General features: G+C 42.1%; 1 long non-coding RNA gene and 1 gene segment (V, D, J or C); both read right to left on the reverse strand.

Annotated features, from left to right (window-relative positions):
• Window positions 1-26216, reverse strand: part of LOC123943474 — a 1358446-nt gene that overhangs the window by 869560 nt on the left and 462670 nt on the right.
• On the reverse strand, window positions 24037-24340 carry LOC123943812. The gene is made up of 2 exons (XR_006818676.1): window positions 24237-24340; window positions 24037-24133 (listed from the first exon to the last, which is right to left on the reverse strand). It is a non-coding gene; the product is annotated as an uncharacterized LOC123943812 (long non-coding RNA).

Here is a 26216-nt window from a genome sequence, read left to right on the forward strand (position 1 = left end):
TTGCCAAACTGTGGAAACGGTTGAAGTGCCCTTCAACAGAGGAATGGATAAGGAAGATGCTGTTCATATATACAAGAGAACACTGCTCATCCATCACAAATGATGAATACCTAACTTTTGTATCAACATGGATGGGACTGGAGGAAATTATACTGAGTGAAATAAGTAGAGAAAGACCATTATCATAGGTTTCCCTTATTTGTGGAAGATAAGGAATAGCATGGAGGACATTAGGAGAAGGAAGGGAAAAATGAAGGGGTGGGAATCAGAGGGTGAAATGAACCATGAGAGACTATGGACACTGAGAAATAAAGTGAGGGTTTTAGAGGGGAGTATGGTGGGGGTTGGTTTAGCCTGGGATGGGTATTAAGGATGGCACATCTTTCATGGTGCCCTGGGTGTTATATGCAAAGAATGAGTCTTGGAACACTACATCAAAAATTAATGATGTGCTGTATGGTGACTAAAATAACAGAACAATAAAAAATAAAAAGTAAGTGCCTGGCCCTCAGTCATAGAGTGTCTTTAGCTTTTTTGTCCCTGTCACCTCCTCAACCCAGCACACATGAGCCTTCTACAGGATTTCTGGCACAGACCGGATGTGGGTTCTCACATTGTGTCTATTTCTCATATCATGTCTCTTGCACAGTAATACATTGCCGTGTCCTCAGAGTTCAGGCTGCTGATCTGTAGATAGGCTGTGCTGACAAAGGTGTCCATGGAGAAAACAAATAGACTGGAAAATCCCTGGGCATATGTTGGATTCCCAGTGTTCATGTTGATCTATCCCATGGACTGGAGGCTCTTTCCTGGTGCCTGTCGCACCCAGTTCATTGCATAGCTGGCGAAGGTGTACCCAGATGCCTTGCACGAGAACTTCACGTATTCCCCCAGTTTCCTCACCTCAGCCTCAGACTGTACAAGCTGCAACTGGGAGTGGACACCCATGGAGAAGGAAGAGGAAGGGATGAAGTCATGCTGACTGGCCCTGGTCCCCTCCTCTGCCAAAGGACTGGGGGAATCCCTTACTTGTAGCCAACACCACCAGGAAGAGGATTCTCCAGCTCCAGTCCATGGTGAGGTGCTGTGCTCTCATGGTATCTACAAAGGGTTGTGTGCAGATGTTGGGTGATGTTATCAGGGCACAAACATGTGTATATTTAAGTGAGTACACCTTGGTTCATTTGCATATTCACAAAGCAGAATATTTCATATCAGGAAATGGCTCATTCTGAGAGAAGACACATCAGAGGGGAAACACATTCCTGGGATGCTGAGGTCCACATCTGAACATCTCTTTGAGGATGTACACCCTTGCCACATCCCGGACTCTGTGTTACCAGGGCTCTTTCCACTGAGAATGAGCCCGAGTACAGAGCTGTGGAGGCTACTGAGTAAGGCAATTTCCTTAGGAGCAGAAGCGAGTGCTGATCTGGGACCAGGGGACCAGGGACGTCAATCCTGATGTGTCAGTCCCTGTGAACCAGTGTCTGTGATGCCCTGTGCACCTCCCTTCTCAGGTGGAGAAGTGGGGTCTGGGTAAAGAAACACCTGAACCTGAGTCAGGTCACCTGGATGATGTGTCTGATAGACCCAAATGCACATAATGTAATGAAATGCTGGTAAACCTAACATAACTGTGTGTATAAAGATTACATATTCCAACAGATTCTCTTCTAATCAGGTAATGTGTTCAAATGTAAACATCAAGAAGTCATCCCCCTATTTAAGATAAAACGTCATGATCATCAAACTAAAAATGATTTAGTTAATGAAAGATGTCTCATTTAATGATAAGTGACTAAACCATTTCCTTGGAATCCATGAACAAAGTTCCATGATACCCTGTATCATTATTTTCATGGATAAAGATGTGATATATATACACACAATGGAATTTACTTCTCCATAAAAAATTTACAAAGACATTGATGGAACTAGAAGGCATTATTCTAGAGTGAAATAAGTCGACAAGGGAGAGACATTTATCATATAATTTCATTCATATGCTGAATTTAAGAAACAAAATACGGTCGTGGGTGAAGGGAGGTAAAAATAAAATAAGAAATCAGAGAGTGAGACAAACCGTGAGAGACTCTTAAGTCTAGGAAACAAACTGAGGGTTGATAGAGGTGAGTGGCTGGTGTCTGGGTTAAGTAGGTAATGGACATGAAGCATGATGTGTGATATAATGAGCTCTAGGTGTTATATGCAACCGACGAATAACTGAACTTTACTCCAAAACTAATGATACACCATATGTGAATTAAGTGCATTTAAATTAAATTGAAAAAACCCTTTTCATTTGGAGAAGCAAAGTAACAAGTAGTAAATATGTAACAAAAAATCAAAGCATGGAAGTCTGTAGTTTGCCCATAAGCTGAACAACTGGAAGTCATCCGCTCTTCTCAGACCCATCAGAGATGTTGTGATAGGATATCTTTGTCTGATCACGTGACTGTGAAAAATACCACTGCCTGGTTAGCGTATAAACTGTATAAATGAATTCCATCAGAGTTATGAAAGATTGAATTTCAATATCAAGTTATCCAGCACATCCAGGCCACCTCCATCAGCCTGTGCTGGGAGGGGGTTAGTCCCACTGATCTCCAAAATGTTGTGGACAGTAGGTCCAGGCTTCTCCTTAAAGGCTCATATTGCTCTCAGGGCCTTGACGGGAGCTCTGGGGTTATGCTGAGATGGTCAACCCAGAAACACCCCCTCATCAAATATTTCCACATCCTTTCTGATTTCTCTGGAACAAGATCTCTCCTTCCTTCCAGTAGGAACAGGCTGAGAATTTTCCAAAAATTTCAGTTCTGCTTCATACTGATTAATGATTATGTCTTCATATCATTTGTTCTTACAACACTTTTCCATGAGAATTCAAGAGAAACCTTCTGATGCTTTAAGCCTTTGGTCAGAAATTCCCTCAGCCTCTTACCAAGTTGCCCTCTCCCAAGTTCTTCCTTTCTGACCTCAATGCAAGCAAGCTCTCTATCAGCCTACAGCATAGGTCACCTCCTCTCAATTTCACAAAGGCACATTTCTTACCTTGTCTGTGACAACATCGAGTGACCCATAATGTTTATGTCTTACCACATACAGTCCTTAAGCATTTAGATACTCTCTAGGAAGATTAGGGCTTTCATTGTAGGTCCCTTCTTTCCTTCTGGTGTCTCCCATGAGTCACCCTTTAAGACCCCTTCATGACAATTCCTGACAATGTAGAGTTCTTCTGCACACATCACAGAAGCCTGCTAGCCCTTACCCATTACTCAGATTCAAATGGCTTCCATGATTTAGGTCCGTGTTACAGCAGCTCCACACTTCTCAGGATGGTATAATTGAGGGCATAAACCAGGTAGTTTAGAAATAAATTTCTCACATTCCTGGAGCCTTCCAAGTGCATGATCAAGGTATTGGCATATTCGCTGTGTAGTGAGTGCCTCAATCTGGATCATTGGGCATGTCTTTAAACTGTGTCTTCATATGGTAAATGGACAGTTTTGAGGATCTTGTGGGATCATAACAGCTCTGATTCCATTCATAACCTAACATTCTCCCAGAACCCTTACTCCTTTACCATCTCATTGGACATTACATTAGAATACTTGAATTTCAGGGTATGCATATATTCAGATCATAGTTCAGGGAAAACTGTGACCCAAATATTGAGTTTACAAATGTGCATATGTAGGGAATCTCAATTTACCAGGGCAAAATCCACCCACAGATATATCCACAGGACACACAGGAAAGTAGAGAAATATCTACAGGACCCACAAGAAAATAGGAAAATTGAAAGGTAGATGGTAAATTGATGAAGGTTCCGTATGGAAATGTCTCAGCTGAAGCTCTTGTAGAATTGTGAGAACCTTAGGTGTGTCCTACAAGTTTGTGTTTTAGGTCCAGAAGCCCCACCTCATCCCCCCAGGAATGAAAGGACAAACATTTGCTGTGCTTCCAAGGTGGGGAAATATCCTCGTAAGAAACTTGCCAGATAATTCAAGAACTGGGGGAAGGTAAATGCCAACATCCAGTTCATTCTAGATTTTGCATGGTGTAAGGGAATCACCCCCTCGTCTCTCCTCTTCTTAGGTCTTCCTGTGTCACCTCAGTGAGGTGTAACCTGAGATTCTCTTGTGAGGACGACATCAATGGTCTCAGGCCAGGGAGAGAAGGACCAAGCATAAACTACAAACACCTGTCGATACCCACACCTTATCTCCCTATGATAGGGATCTTCTATAATAATAACAAGAAAAAGCAAAGAGAGCTAGAAAACCAGAAGTTATTTTTGAATTCTATATGGAATCCAGATCAAAATGAGATAAAAGCACGGGCATGAGAGGAAATGTCAGTGTTGTCTCATTAGTGGTTGATTCATTATTTTACTTCAGAGTCATATTTTGGGCCAGACTCTCCCAGTTAGCCCCACTTTAGGGTTCGGTCATCACGGTAGACATTCGTTATTGAGCCTCACTCTACAACTGGCACCTGGTGGGGATCAGGAAACAGTGACAGGACTCTAGCCATATAGGGCTAAGGATCAAGGACAGGTTGAGGCAGAAGTTACAATAGCACAGAGTGAGGACATGGTGACTTCCTGTGGGATAATTGAAGGATAGCACTGAATATGAAAGGATCCAGTCTCTACCAACCAGATGATTCATGTTGGTTTCCTGTGTGGCAGCCAGGAAACATGATTCAGACACATCCCCCAAGGCTGCTCTCATAGACTTCAGGACAGGACCCAGCAGTACTGCGATAGGTTTTTGTCTCTGGTTGTCATCCTGCAGGTCAACCTGCCTGTTGCATTTGGGGAAATCAGAGAGCGTATCCCATCAGTTGGACTGCCTTACCACCCAAGAGATAGAGCGATACCTCTGGAGGGACAGTTCCTGACCACCAGTGTCCAACCACTTGGATAATAAGCCATAGGATAAACTGCAGCTAGGAGGACAAGGACCCAGATTGGGTAGATGTCCTGGGGGTATTTTCATAAACATGAGGAGGCAGTGTGTGCCCGCTGAGGGCAGACAACAGGAACAAAGCTCTCAGAAAGCCTGGGCTGCGCAGGTGCTTCTCAAGGATGATGAGAATTCCTGCAGGTCCTTTTAGGAGAAAGAAAAACAGGATATGGATGAGGTTGATGAAGGAAAGTTCCTTAGGGACTGGTGAGATCTCATCTACAATTAGAAAATATTATCTTGTTCTGGTTGGCTGCATGGAGAATATGAGAAATTAGAGATTGAAGAAATAACCATTTATATCCCTGAGTAAATCTAGAGAGGCTAGTGGGGAAACCACCTATCTCAATAGAAAGCCCCTCCCCCCAACTGCCCCTGCTCCTGGGTCTGACTTTTGTCTGTGGTTCTTGGGTGCACCCTGCTGATGTAAGCACCCCCTGGTGTCCTGAGGACCTCAAGAGCACTGAATTATCTGATCTTTCTGTCCTAAGTACTCTCTGGTGCCCTGAGAGCCCCCTGGTATTCTGAGTGACTCCTGGTGACTTGAGCACCTGTTAGGGACCTGAGCTCCCTCTGGTGACCAGAGGGTCTCCTGGGGCCTCAAGCACCCCGGCAGCCCAGATACTCTTGTGTCCCTGCAGGAAAGTTTGTGTCTGGGCTCATCCCAAGAGTGTACACACTGGGTACACACATTACAGTAACAAAGAGTGGTGTCCTCAGCTCTCAGGCTTTTCATATGCAGAATCAGCTTGCTCTTGCCATTGTCTCAGGAGATGGTGAGTTGGCCCTTCACAGTGTGTTCATGGTGTATGTAACTACCACCATTCATAATTGCTGAGACCCACTGCAGCTCCTTCCCTAGAGCCTGGCAGAGCCAACTCATGCTGTAGCCACCGAAAGTGAACCCAGAGGCTGCAAAGGAGTTTCTCAGCGAACCCCCAGGCTTCACCAGGTCTCCCCCAGACTCCACCAGCTATACCTCTCAATGGACACCTGCAGACACAAGACATCCTGGTCAGGAAACTGTCCTTCACTAGCTGCTTTTCTTACTCATATCCACTTTCTTTTTTTTTAAAATTAATTTATTTATTTTTATTTTTTTATTTACAGCATAACAGTGTTCATTGTTTTGGCATCACACCCAGTGCTCCATGCAGTGCGTGCCCTCCCTATTACCCACCATCTGGTTCCTCAACCTCCCACCACACCCCCCCACCCCCCCCCCCCTGCCGCCCCTTCATAACCCTCTGGTTGTTTTTCAGAGTCCATAGTCTCTCATGGTTCATCTCCCCTTCCAGTTTCCCTCAACTCCCTCTCCTCTCCATCTCCCCATGTCCTCCATGTTATTTGTTATGCTCCACAAATAAGTGAGACCATATGATACTTGACTCTCTCTGCTTGACTTATTTCGCTCAGCATAATTTCTTCCAGTCCCGTCCATGTTGCTACAAAAGTTGGGTATTCGTTCCTGTACTCGAGGAACTACAGAATACTCATGAAAGAAATTGAAGAAGACACAAAAAGATGGAAGACTCTTCCATGCTCTTGGATTGGAAGAATAAACATTGTTAAAATGTCTATACTGCCTAGATCAATCTATACTTTTAATGCCATTCCGATCAAAATTCCACCGATATTTTTCAAAGAGCTGGAGCAAATAATCCTAAAATTTGTATGGAGTCAGAAGAGACCCCGAATTGCTAAGGAAATGTTGAAAAACAAAAACAAAACTGGCGGCATCACGTTACCCGATTTCAAGCTTTACTACAAAGCTGTGATCACCAAGACAGCGTGGTACTGGCATAAAAACAGACACATAGACCAGTGGAACAGAGTGGAGAGCCCAGATATGGACCCTCAACTCTATGGTCAAATAATCTTCGACAAAACAGGAAAAAATATTCAATGGAAAAAAGACAGTCTCTTCAATAAATGGTGCTGGGAAAACTGGACAGCGATATGTAGAAGAATGAAACTCGACCATTCTCTTACACCGTACACAAAGATAAACTCGAAATGGATAAAAGACCTCAACGTGAGACAGGAATCTATCAGAATCCTAGAGGAGAACATAGGCAGTAACCTCTTCGATATCAGCCACAGCAACTTCTTTCAAGATATGTCTCCAAAGGCCAAGGAAACAAAAGCAAAAATGAACTTTTGGGACTTCATCAAGATCAAAAGCTTCTGCACAGCAAAGGAAACAGTCAACAAAACAAAGAGGTAACCCACGGAATGGGAGAAGATATTTGCAAATGACAGTACAGACAAAAGGTTGATATCCAGGATCTATAAAGAACTTCTCAAACTCAACACACACACAACAGATAATCATATCAAAAAATGGGCAGAAGATATGAGCAGACACTTCTCCAATGAAGACATACAAATGGCTATCAGACACATGAAAAACTGTTCATCATCATTAGCCATCAGGGAGGTTCAAATTAAAACCACATTGAGATACCACCTAACACCAGTTAGAATGGCCAAAATTAGCAAGTCAGGAAACAACGTGTGTTGGAGAGGATGTGGAGAAAGGGGAACCCTCTTCCACTGTTGGTGGGAATGCAAGTTAGTGCAGCCACTTTGGAGAACAGTGTGGAGATTCCTCAAGAAATTAAGAATAGAGCTTCCCTATGACCCTGCAATTGCACTGCTCGGTATTTACCCCAAAGGTACAGATGTAGTGAAAAGAAGTGCCATTTTTACCCCAATGTTTATTGCAGCAATGGCTACGGTCGTCAAACTGTGGAAAGAACCAAGATGCCCTTCAACGGATGAATGGATAAGGAAGATGTGGTCCATATACACAATGGAGTATTATGCCTCCATCATTTCCACTTTCTTATTCAATGTCTCTTGTTCTCTGTAAATTACCTTTGAAAAGACTAACAAGGAAATCCAAGCCAAGAATAAACTGCATCATGAGCTGTCTGTGTTCTGTCCTGAACTCTGAATGGAAAACCTGGGAATCCCAAGACTGGGGCTCCCATCCCAGCTCCAGGATTGGGGCTGGGATGGTTTAATCAGCAGAAGGTGAAGCCTATTTGCATGACCCTTGACCATATAGCCAGCATGGTATCTATATTGATAGAGAGGACAGTAATCAAAGCCCATATGAAGGCCTTTGATTTGGTGGTACTGACAGGATTTGGGAAAAGATGAAGTATGATTTTCAGAGTAACTGCTTGATTTCCATTTACCAGTTTGATTTCACATAGTCACACATATCGGGGGTGTAGATATCATGTTTCCCCTTAAAGTAACATAATCCTACACCCGGAATTGTGGAGGGTTTGTGAAGTGTCCAAGAACACTCAGGTGAGAGTGAGCCCTGGGATTTGGACCTGTGCTCCTCCCACAGGACCTAGTACACACCCTGAGTTCCCTGCAGTACCGAGAGCACAGGCTCATGGGGAATGTGGGATCTGGCCTATAGTGAGGACAAGATGACTTTGTTCTAGAATTTATCTGAGATACAGAATCAGGGTGCATGTGGGTGTTCTTCCTAGTCTGTATGGTTTCACTGTCTGCATCCCAAGTCATCTCTGGGAGTATTTGTAATAGTTTTGATGACTGTGTTTGACACAGGATGAACTGCACACAGGTAGAACGTGCGATATGAGAAACACAGGTGTCAGAATCAACAGTATCCAGAACAAGAAAATCCATTTTCCACAAAATTTCCTGTATTGGCAATTCTTCCTTACTCATTCCTTCTTCCCTCTGTCCCCACATTACGATTGATCTTCATGTTACCTTACAGTAGCTTTAATTTTCTAGAATATATAATTTCCTAATTGTATGAAATTTACCTTTATTTCTAGGGCTTCTATTGCTGAGCCAAATACTTGACAATACCCCCATATTTATTAAGTTTTTTATGATGGGCAGCTTTCCAAAGATGACATAGAGCACAATATGTCCACTTTTAAGCTGATTATTGAGTTTGGAATATTCCCATGTTTCTGTATTTTATTTTCACTTATGTATTTATTTATTTATCTATTTATTTTAGTTACCATACAGTACATCATTAGTTTTCATGTAGTGTTTCTGTATTTTGATAAACTCACTACTCAGATTGGAGTTGCAAGAGCTAAAGAAATAAATAGAACAAACTTCAGATCAACAAATTTCGTCAATATACCTTCTAATTGTGTTCATGAGACCAACAATAAACTTAAACTGTAGGGAATGGCAAGTACTCACAGGGGCTAAGAACCATCATCTTGGCATATTGTGAATGCAGATCCCTGATGGCCAATAAACTATCACAAGGTTTAGATAGAATATTTAATGGATATCTTGACATCATGTGTGCTAAAGATATTATAGTGTGAGGTTCTCCAGGACCATATCACTAATTCAATCCTGTCCTCATGCATTCCTATCATGTAGGATGGGGACAAATTATGAAAAACCTCCTCACAGCCTGGTGGTCCTGGCAGGATGGGAGGAAGATGACCCAGAGTAGGAATGCATGGAGATCCACGGATCCTGTGTCCACAGCAGAAATAAAGAATTTATGTGTAGAGGACACCCTCAGAAGCAGGGTCTTGGTGCCACAGGTGGATCCCCACAGGACCTGGAAGGGGATCAGACATCACTGTCTCCGTTCTTTTGAGGACCACACACAGTTTTCACATGGAATGAAAGCCTTAGTCTTCAGGGAAAAGTAGGGAAACAGGAAGATGAGGACACCCAGGGACCACTGGAGCTGTGGGAGGAGACAACTGGGAAGAACATAATGACTGTGTACCCAGAGACAGGCAATAATACAAGGACTTGGGGGTGGTGCAAGATGGCGTGGAAGTAGGAGGAGGTGCTGTTTCAACCTGTACCCCAAATTGAGCTGATTACCTACCAAAGAACTCTGATCACCCATGAAATCAGCCTGAGAGCACAATTATACACGTCTGGATCTCTACAGGGGCAGAAGTTTCCAGTGGGCAGGTAAAGCGGAGTGGGATTGTCAGACCGATATTGGCAGATAAACAAAAGGGGGAGGGAGCCACCAGAGGCGACTGATTGGAAAAGTATTACCCCAATACAAGAGTGCCCTGTGACTGGGAAACAGCATTAACTTGAAGTCTGGTTGAAAGTACTCAAAAAGAGCAAAAGATCACTGGGGGAAATTGTGGGAATCAGGGCATTTAGGGACAGCCTCCCCTGGTGCTGAGCCAGAGAGAGTGTGGCGGAGAAACCAGGTCTTGGTCCCCACATCATGCCCAAGAACGTGTTGGGTCCGGCTCCTGGGACAACCAGCCTGACTTGAGCGGCTAGGAGCCTTGTCAGATGGCAGATGGCTATCAGACCCTGAGAGACGCGTGCCCATACCCTCCCCTGGGAGAGGTGTGCGCCAGCCCGGGGCTCTTAGACCCACGCAGTGCTATCAAAGCTGGAGATACGTGCGCCCAACACACTCGCCTGGAAGAGGTATGTGCCACCCGGCGCTCCCTCCCAGGCCAGCAGGGAAACCCCAGTGTGCGATCCCTGCTTGGAACCTCTCTGGCGGTCTGGTGCTGCCCAGACAGCCGCTGCTCTCGTGCTTTTGGGTACAAGGAGGAGATCCTGCATCCCCAGGAACCGTGACTTGGAACCGACTCTGCAGCAGCTCTTGCAGAATATTCTGAAGCTTCTCTCTGAGAGGGAGGTCGGGTGCAGTTTGCTTTCCTCTAAACCTCCAAAAACCATCAAAAGCTGTCAAGGTGACAGATTAAAAACAACAACAACAACAAAACCGGAACAAAACAAACAAACAAACAAACAAAAAACAACAAACAACTCCCAAACAAAAAATATAAAAACCTCCAGAGAACAAAAGCCTGAAAAACCAGTTTCCTCAGAGCCCACCCCCTTGAGGGAGGTGGGAGGACTTAATTCAGGGAAAATCATTGACTGAAAACCCATGTGGTAGGTCTCTCCCCCCAGAAAACCAACCAGGAAGGGAAAAAAAAAAAAGATGACAAGAGAACAACCACCACTAATTCACACATACAACTTTTATTTTTACCTCGTTCCCACTATACTGGTTCATTTTTTTATATAGATAATTTTTTAACCTATTTACCATCACAGTGAGATGTCCAGTACATCAAATTCCATAATAACCTTCTAAACTGAACTTTTTGATACATAAACCCGTGTTTTTCTTTTGCTATTCTATTTTTTAAAAATTTTTAATTTTTCTTTTAAATTTTAGTTTAATTTAGTCTAGTATAGTCTCTTTTTATTTTTATTTTCTCATATTCATATAGAGTTAAACTTCAAGGTAATCCCCTTTCCCTAATGAATGCTACCCCTATGGGTAAACCAATTTTTAATCCCCTTTGTCTTAGGGAAGTTGAGTCCTTTAACAAAGATATCAAGATACATCCAGGAAGAATCAAAATAATCTTCCTTGCCCACTCTGAGAATTTATAACCACTCTCCCATCTTTTCCTTCCGCCACTGTTTCTGTGCATTTGTGTTTGTCCTGATAGTATATAAATCTTATACTTGGGGTTATTTTTGACGAGGTTCTTCCTTTTTTTGCATATATATATATATATATATTTTTCTCTCTCTCTCTCTCGTCATATAATTTTATGAGTCTTTTTGTTTGTCTGTTTTTGTTTGTATACTTCATAAGTCTTACCTTGGGGCCCATTTGGGCTGAGCCTTCTCTTTTATCTTCCCTTTTTTTCCTGTCTCTCTCTCTCAATCTCTCTGTTTTTCTTTTTTTTTTTTCTTTTTTCTGTTGATTGGGTGGGGAATCCTGATTGCTCAGAAGCGTTCCGGGGTGCACCTTGACTGCACCACAGTCGATACATCCAGCTACATCCATTCAGTCATCGCTCACCAAAATGACTAGGTGGAATGCCCAACAGAAGAAAAATAGAGGATGGTCCTTCTACAACAGAGCTAATGGCTAACGACATAGACAATATGTCAGAAAAGGAATTCAGGCTAACAATTATCCAGGCAATATCTTGGTTGGAGAAAGCCATGGATGACCAAATGGAATTGATTAGGGCAGAACTGAAAGCCACCAGGGATGATGTTCACAATGTAGGGCGGAACTGAAAGCCAAAGGGATGATGTTCAAAATGCTCTCAATGAGTTCCAATCTAATCTAAGTTCCCTAAAAGCTAGGGTAACTGAGACAGAAGATGGAATCAGTGATCTGGAGGACAAACAGATAGAGAGAAAGGATCAGGAGGAAGCCTGGAACAAACAGCTCAGAAGCCACAAAAACAGAATCAGGGAAATAAATGATGCCATGAATCATTCCAACATCAGAATTATTGGAATCCCTGAAGGGGAGGAAAAAGAAAGATGTCTAGAAGATATAGTGGAACAAGTTGTCTATGAAAAATTTCCCAATCTCACGAATGGAAACAACGTTCATGTACTAGAGGCAGAGCGGTTTCCCCCCAAGATTTTAGTTTCTTGAAAATCCTCATGACACCTGATAGTTAGAATGAAGAATTACAATTCTAGTCAGATCCTCTTAAAAGAAGCTAGGACAAAGAGGTTCCTTACATGCAGGGGAAAGCCCATCAGAATAACGTCAGACCTATCCACAGAGTCTTGGCAAGCCAGAAAGTGTTGGAATGATATATACAGAGTACTAAATGAGAAAAACATGCAGCTAAGTATACTTTATCCAGCAAGACTGACATTCAGAGTGGATGGAGAGATAAAGAGTTTCAAAGACTGTCATGGCTTAAAAGACTATGTAACCACCAAACCGACACTGCAAGCAATATTAAGGGGGGTTATATAACAGAGAAAAAATCCTAAAAATATCATCAAATAGCAATATAGAGAACCTACAGAAAGAAAGACTTCAAAGGTAACAAGTTGTCAGTCAAAACGTATCTATCAATAATCACTCTCAACGTGAATGGCCTAAATGAGCCCATAAAATGACACAGGGTTGCAGATTGGATAAAACGACAGGACCCATCCATATGTTGTCTACAAGAGACCCATTTTGAACCTAAAAATACACCGAGACTAAAAGTGAAGGGATGGAGAAGCATCTTTCATGCCAGTGGACCTCAAAAGAAGGCTGGGATAGCGAGTCTCATATCAAATAAATTAGATTTTAAATTAAAGACTATAGTCAGAGATAAAGAAGGACACTATATAATTCTTAAAGGGACTATCCACCAAGAAGATCCAACAATTGTAAATATCTACACGCCAAATACGGGAGCAGCCAGTTACAAAAGAAAACTATTAATCAAGATAAAGAGTCATATTGATATGAATACATTAATAGTAGAAATATTAACATTCCTCTCTCAGTAATAGATAATCCAAGCAGAAAATCAATTAAGAAACAAAAACATTGAATGAAACATTGGACCAAATGGACGTCATAGATATAAACAGAACATTCCACCCTAAAACAACAAGAATATTCATTCTTCTCAAGTGCACATGGAGCCTTCACCACATACTCGGTCACAAAGCAGGACTCAACCGATCCCAAAAGACTGACATTATTCCCTGTATATTCTCAAATCACAATGCTTTGAAACTGGAGCTCAATCACAAGGAAAAGTTTAGAAGGAACTCAAACACCTGGAAGCTAAAGACCACCTTGCTTAAGAATGCTTGGATCAACCAGGAGATCAAAGAAGAACTTCAACAATTCATGGAAACCAATGAGAATGAAGACAATTCGGTCCAAAACGTATGGGATACAGCAAAAGCGGTCCTAAGGGGGAATTACATAGCCATCCAAGCCTCCCTCAAAAAAATTGAAAAATCCAGAATACACTAGCTGACTCTACATCTCAAAGAACTGGAGAATCAATAGCAAATCAAACCAACTCCACACGCAAGAAGGGAAATAATTGAGATTAGAGCAGAGATCAATGAGGTAGAAACCAGAGATACACTAGAACGTATCAATGAAACTAGAAGCTGGTTTTTTGAAAGAATCAATAAGATCGACAAACCATTGGCCACACTAATCCAAAAGAAAAGAGAGAAAGCCCAAATTAATAAAATTATGAATGAAAAGGGAGAGATCACAACTAACACCAAGGAAATAGAAACAATCATCAGAAGTTATCATCAACAGTTATATGACAATAAGCTAAGCAACCTAGATGAAATGGATGCATTCTGGGAAAACTATAAACTCCCAAAATTGAACCAGGAAGAATTTGATAACCTGAATAGACTGATATCTAGTAATGAGATTGAAGCAGTGATCAAAAACCTCCCCCCCAAAAAAAGAAGAGCAGGACCTGACTGATTCCCTGGGGAATTCTACCAAACTTTCCAAGAAGAAATAACACCAATTCTCCTGAATCTGTTCCAAAAAATTGAAGCAGAAGGAAAACTTCCAGACTCTTTTTATGAAGACAGCATTACTCTGATCCCCAAACCAGGCAAAGACCCTAACAAAAAGGAGAATTTCAGACCAATATCACTGATGAATATGGATGCTAAGAACCTCAACAAGATCCTAGCAAACAGCATCCAGCAGTACATTAAAAACATTATCCACTATGACCAGGTGGGATTCATCCCTGGGTTACAAGTATGGTTCAACATTCGCAAATCAGGGGCACCTGGGTGGCTCAGTGTGTTAAGCCTCTGCCTTCAGCTCAGGTCATGATCTCAGAATCCTGGGATCCAGCCCAGCATGGGGGTCTCTGCTCAGCAGGGAGCCTCCTTCCCTCTCTCTCTGCCTGCCTCTCTGCCTACTTGTGATCTCTGTCTGTCAAATAAATAAATAAAATCTTTAAAAAAAACATTCGCAAATCAATCAATGTGATAGAACACATCAATAAGAGAAGAGAGAAGAACCACATGGTCCTTCAATTGATGCAGAGAAAGCACTTGACAAAATCCAGCATCCATTCCTGATTAAAATGCTTCAAAGTATAGGGATAGAGGGAACATTTCTGAACTTCATAAAATCTATGAAAGACCCACAGCAAATATCATCCTCAATGGGAAAAAGCTTGCAGCCTTTCCGTTGAGATCAGGAACACGACAAGGATGCCCACTTCACTGCTCTTGTTCAACATAGTATTAGAAGGCCTAGCAACAGCAATCAGATAACAAAGAGAAATAAAAGGTATCCAAATTGGCAAGGAAAAAGTCAAACTCTCTCTTTTTGCAGATGATATGACTCTTTATATGGAAAACCCCAAAGACTCCACCCCCAAACTACTAGAACTCATATAGGAATATGAGCTTTCTTTGCAAATTGATATTAGTTTTCATTCCAATTTGCTACTTTTCTGCTGTATGACAATTTACACAATCTATTCCAACATCAATTTTTTTCTTTACTTATGAGGAATAAAAATACATATTCTACTGGGTTACTAGTGAGATTAAAATGAAATACCCATTCCATAAAAAATAAATTAAATATTAAAGAAAAAATCCCAAAATTTGTATGGAATAAGAAGAAACCCCAAATGGCGAAGGAAATGTTGAAAAACAAATACAGAACTGGCAGCATCACATTACCTGATTTCAAGCATTACTACAAAGCTGTGATCACCAAGACAGCATGGTACTGTAATAAAAACAGACACATAGACCAGTGGAACAGAGTGGAGAGCCCAGATATGGACCCTCAACTCTATGGTCATATAATCTTCGACAAAACAGGAAAAAAATATGCAATGGAATAGAGACAGTCTCTTCAATCAATGGCTTTATTACACACTAACAATGAAAATATAGAAAGGGAAATTAGAGAATCGATTCTGTTTATTATAGCACCAAGAATGAAAAGACACCTGGGAAGGGGAGATGAACCATGAGAGACTATGGACTCTGAAAAACAACCAGAGGGTTATGAAGGGGCGGCAGGGGGGTGGGGTTGGGGAGTGGGAGGTTGAGGAACCAGGTGGTGGGTAATAGGGAGGGCAAGTACTGCATGGAGCACTGGGTGTGATGCCAAAACAATGAACACTGTTATGCTGTAAACAAACAAACAAACAAACAAAAAAAGACCTCAAAGGGAGACAGGAATCCATCAGAATGCTAGAGGAGAACATAGGCAGTAACCTCTTCCATATCAGCCACAGCAACTTCTTTCATGATATGTCTCCAAAGTCAAAGGAAACAAAAGCAAAAATGAACTTTTGGTGGGCCACCTGGGTGGCTCAGTGGGTTAAAGCCTCTGCCTTCGGCTTGGGTCATGATCCCAGGGTCCTGGGATCGAGACGCACATTTGGGCTCTCTGCTCCGCGGGGAGCCTGCTTCCTCCTCTCTCTCTGCCTGCCTCTCTTCCTAGTTGTGATTTCTCTATGTCAAATAAATATAATATTTTAAAAAATGAACTTCTGGTACTTCATCAAGCTCAAAAGCTTCTGCACAGCAAAGGAAACAGTCAACAAATCAAAGAGGCAACCCACGGAATGGGAGAAGATATTTGTAAATGACAGTAGAGACAAAAAGTTGATATCAAGGATTTATAAAGAACTCCTCAAACTCAACACACACAAAACAGATAATCATATCAAAAAATGGGCAGAAGATATGAATAGACACTTCTCCAATGAAGACATCAAAATGGCGATCAGATACATGAAAAAATGCTCATAATCACTAGCTATCAGGGAGATTCAAATTAAAACCACATTGAGGGCGCCTGGGTAGCTCAGTGGGTTAAGCTGCTGCCTTCGGCTCAGGTCATGATCTCAGGGTCCTGGGATCACGTCCCGCATCGGGCTCTCTGCTCAGTGGCGAGCCTGCTTCCCTGTCTCTCTCTGCCTGCCTCCCTGTCTTCTTGTGATCTCTCTCTGTCAAATAAATAAATAAAATCTTAAAAAAAAAACACATTGAGATTTCACCTGACACCAGTTAGAATGGCCAAAATTAGCAAGACAGGAAACAACGTGTGTTGGAGAGGTTGTGGAGAAAGGGGAACCCTCTTTCACTGTTGGTGGGAATGCAAATTGGTGCAGCCACTTTGGAGAACAGTGTGGAGATTCCTCAAGAAATTAAGAATAGAGCTTCCCTATGACCCTACAATTGCACTGCTGGGTATTTACCCCAAAGATACAGATGTAGTGAAAAGAAGAGCCATCTGTACCCCAATGTTTATAGCAGCAATGGCCAGGGTCGCAAACTGTGGAAAGAACCAAGATGCCCCTCAACGGACGAATGGATAAGGAAGATGTGGTCCATATACACGATGGAGTATTATGCCTCCACCAGAAAGGATGAATACCCAACTTTTGTAGGAACATGGACAGGACTGGAAGAGATTATGCTGAGTGAAATAAGTCAAGCAGAGAAAGTGAAGTATCATATGGTTTCACTTATTTGTGTAGCATAACAAATAACATGGAGGACATGGCGAGATGGAGTGGAGGAGAAGGGAGTTGAGAGAAATTGGAACACGAGATGAACCATGAGAGGCTATGGACTCTGAAAAACAAACTGACGGTTTTGAAGGGGTGGGAGGTGGCAGGTTGGGGAACCAGGTGATGGGTAATAGAGAGGGCATGTATTGCATGGAGCACTGGGTGTGGTGAAAAGCAATGAATACTGTTATGCTGAAAATAAACAATAAATTAATAAAATAATAAAGAACAATAAAAATAAAATAAGAATGATACAGAGAAAAATCAGCATGACCCTTCTGTAAGAATGACATGCATTCCAAAATTTTAAAAAACTGCTAATAATTAATTATGTAAACAACATGAAACGTAAGAATTATGCAAAAAGTGTGTAAGAGTCATGTATGTTCACATTGTGTGATTTATTTAAGGTAGAGATAAATCACAGTATGAAAAGAAAAAAAAATAAATTACACGGTATTTTTCAGAGAGCTGTAGGAAATAATCCTAAATCTTGTATGGAATCAGAAGAGATCCGAATCGCTAAGGAAACGTTGAAAAACAAAAACAAAACTGGCAGCATCACGTTACCTGATTTCAAGCATCAATACAAAGCTGATATCACCAAGACAGCGTGGTACAGGCATGAAAACAGACACATTGACCAGTGGAACAGAGTGGAGAGCTCAGATATGGACCCTCAACTCTATGGTGAAATAATCTTCGACAAAACAGGAAAAAAATATACAATGGAATAGAGACAGTCTCTTCAATAAATGGTGCTGGGAAAACTAGACAGCTATATGTAGAAGAAAGAAACTCGACCATTCTCTTACACCGTACACAAAGATAAACTTGAAATAGATAAAAGACCTCAAAGTGAGACAGGAATCCATCAGAATCCTAGAGGAGAACATAGGCAGTAACCTCTTCGATATCAGCCACAGCAATGTCTTTCAAGACATGTCTCCAAAGACAAAGGAAACAAAAGGGAAAATGAACTTTTGGGACTTCATCAAGATCAAAAGCTTCTGCACAGCAAAGGAAACAGTCAACAAAACAAAAAGGCAACCCATGGAATGGGAGAAGATATTTGCAAATGACAGTAGAGACAAAAGGTTGATATCCAGGATCTATAAAGAACTCCTTAAACTCAACACACACAAAACAGATAATCATATCAAGAATGGGCAGCAGATATGAACAGACACTTCTCCAATGATGAAATACAAATGGCTATCAGACACATGAAAAATGTTCATCATCACTAGCCATCAGGGAGATTCAAATTAAAACCACATTGAGATACCACCTGACACCAGTTAGAATGACCAAAATCAGCAAGACAGGCAACAACGTGTGTTGGAGAGGATGTTGAGAAAGGGGAACCCTCTTACACTATTGGTGGGAATGCAAGTTAGTGCAGTCACTTTGGAGAACAGTGTGGAGATTCCTCAAGCAATTAAAAATAGAGCTTCCCTATGACCCTGCAATTGCACTGCTGGGTATTTACCCCAAAGATACAGATGTAGTGAAAAGAAGGGCCATCTGTACCCCAATGTTTATTGCAGCAATTGCCACGGTCAACAAACTGTGGAAAGAACCAAGATGCCCTTCAACGGATGAATGGATAAGGAAGATGTGGTCCATATACACGATGGATTATTATGTCTCCATCAGAAAGGATGAATACCCAACTTTTGTAGCAACATGGATGGGACTGGAAGAGATTATGCTGATTGAAATAAGTCAAGCAGAGAGAGTCAAGTATGGTATGGTTTCACTTATTTGTGGAGCACAACAAAGAACATGGAGTACATGACGAGATGGAGAGGAGAAGGGAGTTGAGGGAAATTGGAAGGGGAGATGTACCATGAGAGACTATGGACTTTGAAAAACAACCTGAGGGTTTTGAAGGGGCGGGTGGTAAGAGGTTGGAGAACCAGGTGTTGGGTAATAGGGAGAGCACGTGTTGCATGGAGCACTGGGTGAGGTGCAAAAACAATGAATATTGTTACACTGAAGCAATATAAAAAAGTGAAAAAAAAAGAATACATGGACTTGGGCCACTGGTGGAGAAGGGGCAATGACACATGAGGTCCTCACCTGACCCAGGTTCGTGGGAGCACCTGAGTCTAAGGCGACGTCATCAAGTCAGAGTCCTAGTAGTCTGAAGCCTTCCACCACATTAACGACTGTCACCTGATTACTGACTGACCAGTACTGAGTACTGGAGTGTACTGGAGAGTGGAGGTAGATTCTATTTGGGGGAGCTCAAGGACATCACAGTGCTGATCACGGACAGAAACAGGGGATCTCTGGAGGAATCTGAACTCTTGTGTGGCTACAGCAGTGACACATTTCACTGCTGCTACCCAGACAGCCTGTTTCCCAGTGGAGCCAAGAAGAGAGTCACACACTCCACAGCATAGGCCTCACAAAGAGAGGGTGTGATAATCTACACTAAGCATGAAATATTACGATGTAATCCCAAGTGCCCTGTGCATAGTAGACATTCATGAAACCCCACCATAATTCCAGGGTCTCCGTAACGTTGGCGAACCTCTCTGTTCCACCCGCCCCTCTATTCTCTTGTGGTACAAGTCCTGGGTGTGCAAGTTTGGCGACAGCAGCTCCATGTACAAATCATGTGGAAATTTGTCAAAGCTGGGTCACTCCACTGTATTTGGTAATTCGAGCTGCTCCACTCATCTTGAGTGGATTTAACTTCCCTGAAACACTTTCTCTACCAGGTATGTTCATGTGTAAAGGACATAATAGTATGGCAGAGCTGTCAGATTTTGTCATCGCTCCAATCAGTGTCACCACCCTGGGAACTTCCTGGGAGAACCCTCACCTCTCATTGACACATTTACACAAGTAACACCTTCTCTGGTCTTGAAATGACACTTCACACCTGTGTGACAGGGTGAGGTTACCTGCTTTAACCTGTGTCCTCATAACTGCTCTCAGTGATTTTGATCAGTGCTGTGAAGGCGCTTCTCTCGTTGTCTTCATGAACAGAGCTGTGGTTGCAGGATATTGTTCCCTGGCTCCCATGTAGGTTTTTAATGTGAATTAAATAATAAACACATTACCTGCCTGATAGAGGGATTGAAGAATGTGAGAAGTTAGCAGATTCAGTTATGAGGACACATCTGGACCCTGTGTTAGGACCTGGAAGAGTGGACTGACCAGCTCGGCGACTGTATACGGGAAGAGACATCGAGAGCATCCAGGTCCAATGGTGTCTCAAACTCACAATTTGTTCTCTGGGTCCTTAATCTGCTCAGACAGAGGTGAGTGTCCACCTTGGCTCCAGTGTGTGTGTGGACTTCGATAGAGAGTAGGTGACATCACTGTTCAGAGGGAAGGAAACAAACGGGAGTGTTTATATTTATGTGGGTGCAGGTGGGTTGGTATGGGGTTCTCATCCCCAGGAACAAAACAGTGGGCATGTGGGGGGTAACAGGTGTTTGTGATTCGGACATTGTCAATGACACTCTAGCTGGATACTAGGGTGTGTTTCTTGGTTAGTTCAGAGACCCATTAAGCAAAGTATTGCATCAACCTTTGAGGGGAGAACACAGGCAGTAACCTCTTAGATCCTCAACTGCAAGAACTTCTTGCAAGATGTGTCTCTAAAAGCAAGGAAAACAGAAAGTGAAAAGAATTTTGGGACTTCACCAAGATAAAAATTTTCCGCAATGCAAAGGAAGCAGTCAACAAACTAAAAGGCAACCTATGGAATGGGAGAAGATATTTGCAAATGACACTACAGACAAAGGTTTGATATCCAAGATCTCTAAAAAATTTACCAGACTGAACATCCTAAAAACAAATAATGCGGTAAAAAAATGTGGAGAAGGCATGAATAGACACATCTCCAGAGAGACATACAAATGACCAACGCACACATGAAAAAATGCTCCACATCTATTGCCACCATGGAAATATAAATCAAAACCACAATAAGTCATTACCTTTCATGATTTAGAAAGAATAAAATTAACAAGACAGGGAACAACAAATGTTGGAGAGGATGTGGAGAAAGGGGAGCCCTCTTACGCTGTTGGTGGGAACGCAAGTTGATACAGCCACCTTGGAAAAGAGTGTCTATATTCCTCTAATGTTAAAAAGACAACTATCATATGATCTCCCTGATATGAGGACATGGAGAAGCAACATGGGGGGGTAGGGGGATAGGAGAAGAATAAATGAAACAAGATGGGATTGGGAGGGAGACAAACCATAAATGACTCTTAATCTCACAAAACAAACTGGGGGTTGCTGGGGGGAGGTGGGATTGGGAGAGGGGGAGCGGGCTATGGACATTGGGGAGGGGAGGCGAACCATAAGAGACTATGGACTCTGAAAAACAACCTGAGGGTTTTGAAGGGTCAGGGGTGGGAGGTTGGGGGAACAGGTGGTGGGTAATGGGGAGGGCACGTTTTGCATGGAGCACTGGGTGTTGTGCAAAAAGAATGAATACTGTTACGCTGAAAAAATAAATAAAATGGAAAAAAAAATAGAACTACCCTATGACTCAGCAATTTCTCTACTGGGTATTTACACCAGAGATACAGATGTAGTGAACAAACGGGTACATGCACCCCAATATTCATAGGAATAATGTCCACAATAGTGAAACTGTGGAAGGAGCTGAGATTTCCTTCTGCATATGAATGGATAAAGAAGATATGGTCCAAACATACGATGGAATATTACTGTGCCATCAGAATGGGTGAATACTTACCATTTCATTGACTTGGATGGAACCAGAGGGTGTTATGTCAAGTAGAATAAGTTAAGCAGAGAAAGATAATTATCCTATGGTTTCACTCTATGTGGAACATAAGGAATAGTGAGGAGGACCACAGGAAAGTCAATTATCCTACCGTTTTACTTACTTGTGGAGCATAAGGAATAACACAGAGGACATTAGGAGATTAAAGGAAAACTGAATTGCGGTAAATTGGAGGGGGATATGAAGCACGAGCAATGGTGTACTCTGAGAAACAAACTGAGGGTTTTGGAGTGGAGGGGTGGAGGATTGGGAGAGCACGGTGGTGCATATCAAGGAGGACACATATGGCATGGAGCAGTGGGTGTGGTGCATAAACAGTGAATCTTGGAACACTGAAAAATAAAAAAAATCATGGAGGGAGAAAAACCATGAGATACTCTGGATTCTGGGAAACAAACAAGGGTTACAGAAGTAAGGGTGGTGGGGGATGAAGTAGCCAGGTGATGGGGATTAAAGAGGGCAGGTGACTCGATGAGCACTGGGTGTTGTACACAACTAATGAATCTTTGAACACTACATCAAAAACTGATGATGTACGATATGTTGCCTTGTGAACATTAAAAAGAATAAAGACTTTATTTTCACCTATTTAAAAAATTTCTTTTCAGTGTTCCAGAATTCATTGTTCATGCACCAAGGAAATGAGGGCATTGAATAACACACTGGACCAGATAGACTTCTTTGTGATTGATTTGGGCTCTTTCTCTTTCATTTGGTAAATTTAGGCAGAGGATTCTCAGGTGTATTGTGGTTTTTTTCCCCAAAGTATCACGTGATATGATGAGCACAGCGTTTTATACTGAAGAGATGGAGCGTTGAATATTATATCAAAATCCAATGATGTACTATACCTTGGCTAATTGAATTAGAAAAAAAGTATGCAGACCTTGGTTTCTTTGATCTGTTCTGTGTTTCTTAGTTTCTATATAATCACTTTCTACTCTAATCTTGCTATTCCCTTCCTTCTGCTATATTTAGGATTCAGTTGCTCTTTCTCTAGGACCTTTAGATGTAATGTTAGGTTGTTTATTTGAGATTTTTCTTGCATCTTGAGGTGCTCCTGTATGGTGTGTATTTCTGTCTTAGGATCACCTTTGCTGCACAGAAATGACAGGATAGTGATAATGGTTTTCTAGTTTTTTCTTAAATTTAATTTTATTTTTTCAGTGGAGATATTTTCTCATTTTTAAAATTTATTTATTTATTTTCAGTTTAACAGTACTCATTGTTTTTACACCACACCCAGTGGAGATTTTATACTCGTGTGTGTGTGTGTGTGTGTGTGTGTGTGTGTGTGTGTGATCTTCTGGCCCCACTGGAGGTTCTTGTGATCCACAGTGAGTGCCACTGAAATTCTTATGAAGGTTTTGTTGACCTGCATCAGGATATTTGTAATTTTTTGGTATTTAAGACAAGAGGAAACTAATGTTACTGACTCTTTTTTCTTTTTTGCATGTTAGTCTATTTGTCTTCCTGTTACAACTAAGTTTCTAAGTCAGAGAGTGAATAGGAAAGCACAGAATAATGTTGAGAAGGCTCCCTTGGGGAAACTGCTCTATGGAGAGGAAACCCCAGACCCTGACAGGAAATATGCCATAGACTCCATCTGCACCTGCTCCTGGAATTAGATACAGAATTGGTGAGGAGTGCGCACCCTCCGCTGGTCTGTTATTCTTGTAGTTTGAGATTTGTGTCGGGGCTCACACTGATGTCCCCTCACTGTGTCTCTCGCACAGTAATACACGGCCGTGTCCTCGGCTCTCAGGCTGTTCATCTGCAGATACAGCCTGTTCTTGCCCTTGTCTCTGGAGATGGTGAATCGGCCCTTCACAGAGTCTGCGTAGTATGTCCTACTTCCATCATAGCTAATAACTGTGACCCACTGCAGCCCCTTCCCTGGAGCCTGGCGGACCCAGCTCATGGCATAGCTATGAAGGTGAATCCAGAGGCTGCACAAGAGAGTCTCAGGGACCCCCCAGGCTTCACCAGGTCTCCCCCAGACTCCACCAGCTGCACGTCACACTGGACACCTGCAGACACAAGACATCCCAGTCAGGAATCTGTCATATACCCATGGTTTCTCTCAGTCATATCCACTCACATACTCAATGTGTCTTGTTCTCCAGAAATTACCTTTTAAAAGAGCAAGAAGTAAAACCCAGCCAAGCACAAACTCCATGGTGAGTTCTACGTGTTCTGTCCTGATCACTGAATGAGGACACCTGGAAATCCCAGGGCTGGGACTCCTCTCTGGACTGGGCTGTTTTATTCAGTGGAGGGAAGACCCTATTTGCATGTCCTCTGAGTATATAGTTAGCTCCAGACGTAGGTTCAGTTCTTAACAAGTTACAAACAAAGACTGCATTGTTTGTGGATCACTTTGTTTTGTTTAGATGGCACTTTGACAATGTGCAGTATTCTTTTTTTTGTTGTTTATTTAAAAAATGCATTTATTGGGTGCCTAGGTGTCTCAGTGGGTTAAGCCTCTGCCTTTGGCTTAGGTCATGATCCTGGATTCCTGGAATCGAGCCCCCACAATGGGCTTTCTGTTGGGACAGGAGTCTCCTTCACCCCCCTCTCTCTGCCTGCCTCTCTGACTACTTGGGATCTCTGTCTGTCCAATAAATAAATAAAATCTTTAAAAATGCATTTATTGGTAGGAAACTTTGGAACAGGACACCAATAATATAAATTCCCATTCAGAGTTAAGAATTCTATCAGAGCCAAGTTTAAATATACCTTTAATATATGAATGAATAAACTTTGCAAAATTATGAAGACTATCAGTATCCAAGCTCTCTTATGCTTCCCATTGTGGTGTGTCTGTTTTTATGCCAGTACCATACCGTTTTGATGACAACAGCTTTGTAATCTAGCTTGAAATTGGAGTGTGGTGACTCCAGGTGGCTTAGTCGCCTATTTGCTTGCTTGCTTTCTTTTCTTAAAAATTTTTATTTATTTTTTAAAATGTCCTTTCAGTGCTCAGAATTCATTACTTCTGCACCACACTGAGTGGTCCATGCAATACGTGCCCTCCACAATAACCACCACCAGGTTCACCTAACCTCCCACCCTCTCCCCTCCAAAACCCTCAGTTAGTTCCTCCAAGTCCACAGTCTCTCATGGTTCATCTCCCCCTCCAATTTCTCCCAACTCCTTTCTCCTCTCCAGCTCCCCATGTACTCTGTATTCCTTCTTTCATTTTTTTACGTTATTTATTTATTTATTTGGCAGAGAGAGAGACAATGAGAGAGGGAACAGAAGCAGAGGGAGTGGGAGAGTGAGAAGCAGGCTTCTGGCTGAGCAGGGAGCCCGATGTGGGACTTGATCCCAGGACCCTGGGACCATGAACTGAGCTGAAGGCAGATGCCTAACGACTGAGCCAACTATCCCCCCCTCCGTGTTATTTCTTATGCTCCACAAATAAGTGAAACTATATGATAACTGACTCTCTCTGCTTGAATTATTTCATTCAGCATAATCTCTTCCAGTCCCATCCATGTTGATACAAAAGTTGGGTATTCATCCTTTCTGATGGAGACATAATACTCCATAGTGTATATGGACCACATTTTCCTTATCCTTTTGTCTGTTGAATGGCATCTCAGTACTTTCACATTTTGGCGACTGTGGCCATTGCTGCTATGAACAGTGGAGTACAGATGGCCCTTATTTTCACAACATCTGTATGTTTTTAATATCCTATTTTTTAAAAAAAATATGTACTTTTAAAATTTCTTTCCAGGGCAATAACAGGGTCATAGGGGAGCTCTATTTTTAATTTCATAAGTAATCTCCACACTGTTTCCAAAGTGGTTGTACCAACTTGCATTCCTACCAACAGTGTAAGAGGTTCCCCTTTCTCCACAACCTCTCCAACACTTGTTTGCTGTCTTGTTAATTTTGGCCATTCTCACTGGTGTAAGGTGGTTCTCAATGTGGTTTTGATTTGAATCTCCCTGATGTATAATGATGATGAGTACTTTTCCATGTGTCTGTTTGCCGTTTGTAAGTCTTCATTGGAGAATTGTCTGTTCATGTCATGTTCCCATTTTTTGATGTGGTTATCTGTTTTGTGTTTGTTGAGTTTGAGGAGTTATTTATAGATCCTGG

The sequence above is a fragment of the Meles meles genome, chromosome 6 (assembly GCF_922984935.1).
Source record: "Meles meles chromosome 6, mMelMel3.1 paternal haplotype, whole genome shotgun sequence".
Classification (NCBI taxonomy): Eukaryota; Metazoa; Chordata; class Mammalia; order Carnivora; family Mustelidae; genus Meles; species Meles meles.